This window comes from Helianthus annuus, chromosome 13 (genome assembly GCF_002127325.2).
Source record: "Helianthus annuus cultivar XRQ/B chromosome 13, HanXRQr2.0-SUNRISE, whole genome shotgun sequence".
NCBI lineage: Eukaryota > Viridiplantae > Streptophyta > Magnoliopsida > Asterales > Asteraceae > Helianthus > Helianthus annuus.
In genome coordinates this window covers 72,094,387-72,103,610 of record NC_035445.2, presented here as the reverse complement: position 1 = coordinate 72,103,610, position 9,224 = coordinate 72,094,387, and positions in this window count along the sequence as shown.

Genomic DNA, 9,224 nt, shown 5'->3' with positions numbered 1-9,224 from the left:
ACAGGCTATGGTTACGAACTGGGATTTACCGGGTTAGTTAGTATTAGGTTTTGGACCTTTATAGGTCACTTGGGCCAAGCTTTAGGCCATGTGGGCCAAGCAAGCCCAAGGGGAGCCCATGTAGGGAAGTGGGCTTGTCTATGTATATTAACAAGTTTCTAACTTGTTTTAGGGTTGAACCTTTGGAACCTCATTGTTACAATTTCTCTAGAGAGGGAGGCGATTGATTGGTAGTCGTGAGCACTTGTACTAGACGGTTTTGCTAATTCATAGTAATAGAATCGTGTGCAAGTGTTTAAAGGTGATTCAGTATTGTCCTTTGTTCTTCGTATTTTCTGATTTTCGTGTTTGTTCTTGAATCTCACCAAGTTTGGATTCCGCACAAACTTGGTGATTGTTTGATATCATTGAAAGATCCGGTTAATGGGACTTACACTTGATGTAGACCATAGAGAGCTTTGTTGAGCAACAAACACGATCGGGATGGATAGGATCTTCAAAAACTAAAAACTGGAGGCTGTTCGACGTACACCTCTTCTTCAACCACACCATGTAAGAATGCACTTTTGACGTCCATCTGGTAAACCTTGAATCCTTTGAAAGAGGCATAAGCCAGAAAGATCCGAATTGCTTCCAGACTTGCAACAGGTGCATAAACTTCGTTGTAGTCGATCCCTTCAATCTGACGAAAACCTTGAACGACTAATCTTGCTTTGTTCCGAATAACGACTCCACGGTCATCCTTTTTGCATTTATACACCCAACGGGTACCAATCTTCTTGTAGTTCTCAGGTTTCTCAACTAGCTTCCAGACACCTAGCTTCTGGAATTGTTGCAGTTCTTCCTGCATTGCTTCAACCCAAGAATTATCTTTCAAAGCTTCTTTAATAGATTTTGGTTCTTCTTGTGAAACGTAACACGCAAAGGACCAATCGTTTTGTTGACCAGATTCTCGAATCGCTGCATACAAGCCTGCATTGTTGTTGTTTCGCAACATGTTTCTTGTTTGAATGCCACTCTGTACATTTCCGATGATGTTTTGTTGAGGATGGATATTGTGAATCCTTGTTTCTGGATTATCTCGAACTCGAATATTTGTACCCAGATTGTTGAGATTGAGATCAACAACCAAATCAATACCCAGAATTGACTAAGAGGATGATGCAGTAGCTTCAGCTGTTCTAGGGGCGTCCACTGGAGGTGTACCCTCTGAAGTACCATGAACTACTGTTGTTGGAGCTTCTTGATCTGCATCGAGAAATTCATCATCCTCTGAAGATTCGTTCAATTCGGTATCATCGTGAAAATCCTCATTGTCGAGAGCATTATTGTTCACTGAAGATGATTCTTGATTGACAATAATTGGACGAACCAACGGTGAATCTGTTGCATTGTCACTCTCGAAAAACATCCTTGCCGCAACATTTTCTTCAACTGCTTCAACATTAATCGAATTGTTATCGTACTCAAACATCCATGGCTGACCTGGATTTTTGACTGGCAATGTGTGCCTTTGTACTCTGACCTCAGACCATTCTTCGACCCTTTTAGTCTCTAAATTCCAGACTCTTAAGTTTGGGGTGTCATACCCAAGAAAGTATCCTTCAATTGCTTTTGCCCCAAACTTTCCATTAGGATCGATTATTGTGTACGGAGCTCCAAACGGTTCAAGATACGACAAATCTGGTTTTCGTTTGTGAAGAAGCTCATAGCAGGTCTTGTTGTGCCTTTTGACTGTAAGGACTCGGTTCAACGTGTAACATGCAGAGGCCACAGCTTCACTCCGGAATGGAATGGGCAACTGCGACTCTACCAACATAGTCCTAGCAGTCTCGATCAATGTACGGTTCTTACGTTCAGCAACGCCATTCTGTTGAGGAGTATAAGCCGTACTAAATTCGTGAAGAATACCTTTTGAAGTGCAAAACTCCGCCATGGCATGGTTTTTAAATTCAGTACCATTGTCGCTACGTATCCGTCTAACCTTCAACTTATACAAATTCTCAATCTGAATGATCAAGTTTTTGATAATACCAAAGGTTTCACGCTTGTGTGCCATGAACGCCACCCAAGAAAATCTTGAATAATCATCAATTATCATGAGGCAATATTGATCATTCCGGATGCTTTTATGCTTGACAGGACCGAACAAATCCATGTGCAAACGTTCGAGCGGAACGGCCACCGTGTTGATCTTCTTAGTCGGGTGTCGCTTCTTCGTATGTTTCCTTTCTGGCACGAGACACAGACGTCTTGAAGATGGAAATTTTTAAGAGGAACACCATTCACCAATTCATTTGACACCAAATGACTCATTTTGCGTAAGTGAATGTGACCCATTCGTCTGTGCCAAGAGATTGAGTCTTTTTCTGTGGCTTTGGAAACGAAACATGTTGCTTGTGCAGACGTTGTAATAGCTTGGCTCATATCAAGGACATACAAATCATTTATCCTTGGAGCAGATAAGAGAATCCATTCTTTTGGAATTTTGAAGCCGGGTTTCAGCACATAACATCCATTTGCATCAAAGTGTACTGAGAACTGTTTATCATAGATTTATGAAACGCTGAGAAGATTGTGATCAAGTTGTTGCACAAAGTTGATCTTATCAAAACTTACAACCCGTTGGATATCATTCCTTCACCAGTAATATATCCGCCTTTATCTCCAGCAAAAGCAATATAACCTCCTCTAATAGATTTGACGTCGTAGAGAAGCTTCATGTCGCCTGTCATGTGCCTGGATGCCCCACTATCAACATTCCAATGACTACTGATAGTTCCTCCTGGAACACCCTGCACATGAACTCACATGATTAGTTGGAGATGGGGACCCAAGCCATTGTGGTCTTGGGTCTTCCATTTTCATCAACAACAATAACTTCCACTTTTTGATGGTTAGGAAATTGTGATGGTCCCCCTGAATTTGTGGTCATTTTAGGTTTCCATGTCTGTTGAGTTTTACCAGTTTGATTGTTTGAAAACTTAACTTCGTGATTGTTTGAAGCTTTTGAAAACTTTAAAATTTCTGGTTTAACTGAAACAGATTGTTTTTGAACCACATCAGTCTTAAGTGCTTTCTCAATCACCTTGACTTGTTGGCGTTTCTGTTTCTTTTCCCTTTCTCGTATAAGGCGGGGATCTTGTTTTGAAGAAACAGATCGCTTTTGGTAATTTCGTTCACGGGGATCATCAACTTTAGCTTTTAACTTATGAAGATACGGACAATTTCGAATGATATGCCCAATTTCACCACATTCAAAACATGATCTTCGTTCAACAAACCCCGAAGTAACATGTGATTGTCTTATCGATGATGAACTTTGTGATCCCGAGGTACTTGGTTTTGAACTGTTTGGTTCATTTCTTTTCAACACTTTTGCTTGCTTAACAAAATCTAAGTTAGATTTGTTTTCAAATGTTTCAATTTTGTCTTTTCCCTTTGACTTCACAAAGTTCACCTTCTTGTCCCTTTTCTGATTTGGTTTCCTTTGACCTTGAGTCGGTAATTTACCCTTTGATTTGGTATGATTCTGCTGCTTTTTCACTGTCGATAATTTCTGATTGCCATATTGTTTTCGAACTTCGGCTTTTGGGATAGGAGGACACTGTGTTACCACAACGTGTGATCCTGTCTTTCCCAAGAACTTACTTGTCGAATTTTCAAAAACTTTACTGATTGAGGATTGATTTACATTCTTAATTGGAAAATCTTTATCAGAATAAATTTTAGCATCACCAACAAGAGTGTACATCAAATTCACACTCTTAGACTCTTTCGCAGACGTGGACTCGGTTGGAACAGTCTTAGCGGGTTTTGCAGAAGGATCACACAGAATATGATTCTCAAGAGGTATGTCCTCTTCTTTGATTACCGCATCAGACTTTGCTGAATTAGTATCATCAGATTCATCATCAGAAGAATCAGCATCCTCAATAACAACTGGAGGATCCTGATTCGGTTCAGCAGAAGACACACAGGTATCTGCTAACATATCCGAATCTGATGATACTTTCTTCTTGTATCCAAGTCCGATCGGAAATTCCTCAATGTCTAAAGGAACAAATGGCTCAAAGTAAGTTCTATCCTCCTCATCAGGCATAGCATCATAATTGTGTCTAACAGGTGGTGGACATTTCTTATATCCAATGCATGTGACATCCTTTTTCTCTTTCTGAACATCAATGATGTGATCCAACACATAGCTAGAGCTTAAATAACTGTCTAACTTGAGCTGGATCGCCTCACTTTCAGTTTTAACACAAGCCATCTCTTTTTGCATTATCTCAAGGCGATTGATATACAAATTTATGTCAGTTTGTTTTCTTGAAAACATTTTTGGCAACTCAGTTTTATCTTTCTTTAATTTTTCAATCATTGATTTAAATTCCTTTTCATGGTTTTCATAAAACATGTTGGCTTCTGTGCACTTAGAAAGATCTACTGTCAACTTTTGGTTGTGGATGAATGTCACATCATACTTGTTTTGCAAAGCTTCATGTTTGCTTTGCAAGTCACACCACTTAGCATTCAACGAAACATGTTTGTCTTGCAAGTCAAACAAATTAGCTTTTAAAGCCTCATGTTTGCCTTGCAACTCAGACATATTTGCATCCAAATCAGCACATTTAACAATTAAGCTAGCACAATTATCACAATCAACAACAGTAGGTTCATCGACACATACCTGACTTGATGAACTGTCGACATTAGCCATAAAGGCTGAATGGAGAGAAGAATAAGAATAAGCAGCTTGATCCACCAATATAGATTTCCTATGATTTCCTGCTGCAGCTTCTCCCAATAGCTCATCAACATCTGCATCGACTGACACACTTGACGTGTCATCCAACTGATCATCACCTGAGTTTGAGATTCTTCATCCGAGCTTCTACTGTAACCAGAACTGTCTTCGTCTTCAGAAGATTCATCACCATTGGTGAAAGATTCTCCACCATTTGCGTGTTTAAGGTCCTTGACAACCTCAGCAAAACAAGCTGTTCCATCCGGTGTATCATTTCCCAACTGAATTGACCAATCACAACCTTCATCTACTTGTACCACAAGAGCCTGGTTGGCATTTGATGGTCCTGCTTGACTTGGGTTGTTGACAGGTATCAACGTACGCTCGTTATTCCTGTTCTGATTCTGTTGGTTGCCTTGATTCCTGAACGGATTCTGGTTCCCATGTTGAGCTGGCTTTGTACATTCTCTCTTGAAGTGACCTCGCTCACCACAGTTGAAGCACTTAACAGACTGCTTATCGAACCCATACTTGGTGTCTTTCTTGCTTTCCAAGCTGGTTCTGCCAGTCCTTTCCATGAAATCCTTTGCCCGCCTTACAGCACTTACGAAAGTCCATTTGATATCCATCAAATCCATTTCCTCCTTATCGATCTGCTGATAATCTTCTTGTGTCAGATTGATGTTTCCGATCTGACCTTCTACTAACCCACAATACGCACTTACCAAGGTGTTCAGTAGCTCCATATGTTCTTTTGCTACTTCAACACTTACTTTCGAGAAGCTTGAAGTGTCGAGCCGAACTGTATTTGGATTAGATGACGAACCAACAGATGAGGTGCTTCCATAACATGCTTGTTTTGGAACTGGTAACGGATTCCCATACAGATCAGTAGCTACAGGAGACCTTTGGGTTTGCTGCTGGGGAACTGGTTGAAGCGGATTTCCATACAAGTCTGTGGTTGGAGCTGGCTTTACTGGAACCTATATCGGATTGCCATATAAATCTGTGCTAGTAACAAACGCCTTTTGAAGTGGAGCATGTGAAACTTGTCTTGTAGAAGTGCTAGAAGTTCCATAATACATATCAGGATTTTGTGGCACTGGAACCCTTTTCGCCTTTAGGGTTTCTTCCTGATCTTTGTTTTCCAAGAGCTGAACGAAGTCATTGCTATTTTTCGTAGCCAGTACGCCATTGTATTTCAAGATTTCCAAGAAACTATTCCATTGAGGTGGCAATGCATGGGCAAACTTTGTGACGACCTCTGCTGGAGTTGTTACTACCCCATAATTACCCAATTCAGTCAGCAAGTGATAAAACCGACTTGTCAAATCTCCCAAGGATTATTTTTCCATACACATGAAGCCATCAAACTCCTTCTTGAGTAAGTCATGTCGCAATTGGCGTGTCGCTTCGTTTCCTACACCTCTCGTCTTCAATGCATCCCATAATCGCTTTGTCATTTTGAAGCTGACAAATTGATGATAGATATCCTTGCTCAACGCCTGAGTTAGAATAGCATATGCCTTCTTTTCCAAATCATATGCCTTTTTCTGATCTTCCGAAAGATCGGCAAATGTTGTGGCTGTCGAAGCGGCAACCTCAAGAGCTTGATCGAAATCTGTGGTAAAACATAACCACAATTTCGTGTTTTGCCCAAGGACATATGTATGGAATCTATCTACCCATCAAGGATATTCGTTTATGTGCATCAATTTCGGTGGGCGATTTAGACTTCCGGTTTCGCTTTCACTTAGGAGTATGCTTTGAATACTTGGAGTTTGATTTGAAACAAACGCCCATTGACCTGTCGAAATTGCATTTGCTTGTGAAGACGCGGGTGCGGGAGATTCGGCCCATGATGGCGACAAACCCATGCTTCTATACTTGCTTTCGGCAGTTGACGGAGTACCCCACCAATCCGGATTCATTTTGAATATGTAAAAATGAGTACCTGATAAAATCACTTGAAACAAGCAGTTAAAACACTTTTACAAGTCTTCTGTTAAAAATCACAAGTATCTCGACGAAATGCTTTTGTTTGATTCAAACGACGAAACTAGAATGATAACGAAACAGAATTGTTTTGTTTGTTCGATGAAACTGGAATCCTTTATGAGGTCGACGAAACAACTTGATGACAATGACGACGAAACTGACTGTTGTTTGAGACCCGACGAAACTGATTACTGATCAACGAAACACACTTGTGTTTGAAACCCGACGAAACTGATAAATGTTTGATAATCGGTGAAACACTTTTGATATTTGATGCGACGAAACAAAAGATTAGACTTCTCATCGACGAAACCAAATCTTGATATTAAATGATCGATGAAAGTCTGTGTTTCTTGGCGAAACTGATTTCGACGAAACTGATTTTGTTGACTAAATTCAAAGTAGAAAGAAGGTGAGATATTATCTCAAAAGATTATCTTGTCTGACACAAGTATGATTTCCAAACCAATATTTTCGAACACCCATACTTTCCTACTTTTCAAAAGACCATACCTTTAGTCTACCAACCATACAGTAACATTATTATAATAAAACCATCAACAATAATAATCTTCAAACAAACCCAGTAAATATGAAGAATTTTGATAAACTTTTTGAAGATGTGAAGAACCCTATGAGTTTTCCGGTCAATCTTATGAGTTTTCAGGCACACCAAACAAATTTCCGAAACACGATTTTGCTTGAAACTTCACTAAAAACCAAATTTTAACATGTGAAAATAAAGTTTAATATGGTTTTTATAAGAACTAACAGTAGAATACTAGGATTTTCAAAGTTATAAACCAATTTTTCCAGAAATTATAAACTTCAAAGACCCGAAAAACACCCGAAAACAACTCGGTTTAAACAAGGAGAAGAGCCAAGGCTCTGATACCACTTGTAGGTCCGGCTAGGGGAGGATCTATTCACCTAATCCTTGTGTACAAACCAACCCGGTTGTGCGGAATCCAACCGAGATAGCAAACCGAGATAGAGATAAGGAAACACTAGATACAAGACATAGAGATTCAATGATTAACACCCTTGTATTAATACTTGAAAACAGTTACAAAGCAAGGTTTACAAACACTCTCTGTAAACTCTCAGTTCTCTCGTGTGTATTCTCTCACACTTGTGTCCTCTCTCTTATGTTTTTGTTCTGTCTTCAGCCTATTTATAGCCACAGCAATGACGAAACACAAGTAGGTCGACGAAACACGAGCAATACTCGACGAAATGGAAGATCACATGACGAAACGGGATCAAGGTCGACGAAACAGGTCTGTTTCGTCGATATCCATGTGTTTCGTTGACTTTGGGCTTTGGCCCAAAACATTTGAGTCCCAAGTTGTGTTTCGTCCATTTGGTTTAGCCCAAGTCTGGTAAACCGGCCTGGTGCTGAAGATTTGGCTCTCCAACTTTGTGTATAGAACTTTTGGAACGCACGACGGAGGAAAGTCGTGACGTTAGACATGAGCCGAACCTTAGCCGAACCGAACTGAGTCGCGTCCACATATCATGTACTAACAAAAATCAACTATATTTTACATGTTCGAATTAAACTTTTATGGAGTGATAGATAAAGAATTCTAAAATGTTATATTGCATTACTAAGATAACAAGATAACGATGTCCCTTTATAAAATATAATAATTAAACGGCAAGGCAACTTAGATGGAATGTACCTTAATGCTTGGATCACATATATATTATTATTCATAATTCGGTTTTGAGTAAATTTATATCAACATGTAGATAGAAAAAAGCGTATCGCAACATACTTAGAATTATGTTAAAGATCGTATTTAATAAGTTTATTTAAATAGCATATGAAAAGTTATAATTATGATTAAAGTAACTGTACTTATTAAATAATTAAAGGATTATTGGATTTTATCACCCCAAACTACTGGTTATTTGTCGCTGCCACCCCCAACTATCACTTTGAAGCCCGTCACCCCAACTTAACACTTAGTGTGTTCTGTGACCACGTCGTTAACTAATCACTAACTTTTGATCTTGTTACTATACTTTTGGGGTGTCCTAAGATCACTAAAACCTTCATAAGATCCCTATGACACCTCTAAAAGTATAGTACCAAGATCAAAAGTTAGTGATCAGTTAACGACGTGGTGACAGAACACACTAAGAGTTAAGTTGGGGGTGACGAACGTCAAAGTGATAGTTGGGGGTGACAACGGCAAATAGCCAATAGTCAGGGGTGATAAAATCCAATAACCCATAATTAAATATTAAAAAATAAAACAACTTAGCAGCTTAATAAAAAAAATAAAAAACTCACCAGCCTGAAAACACTAGTTTTGAAGAAAAAAAAACTTTTATTTTTTAAAAGTGAACTAATTTTTTATTTACTTGAATATAACATGTAGTAGATAGAGCTCGATCTTGCTCAATCTACATTATACTTCATACAAATCTTAGTCTCTAAGGAAGCATGTCCTGTTGCAATCGCATATTGTTG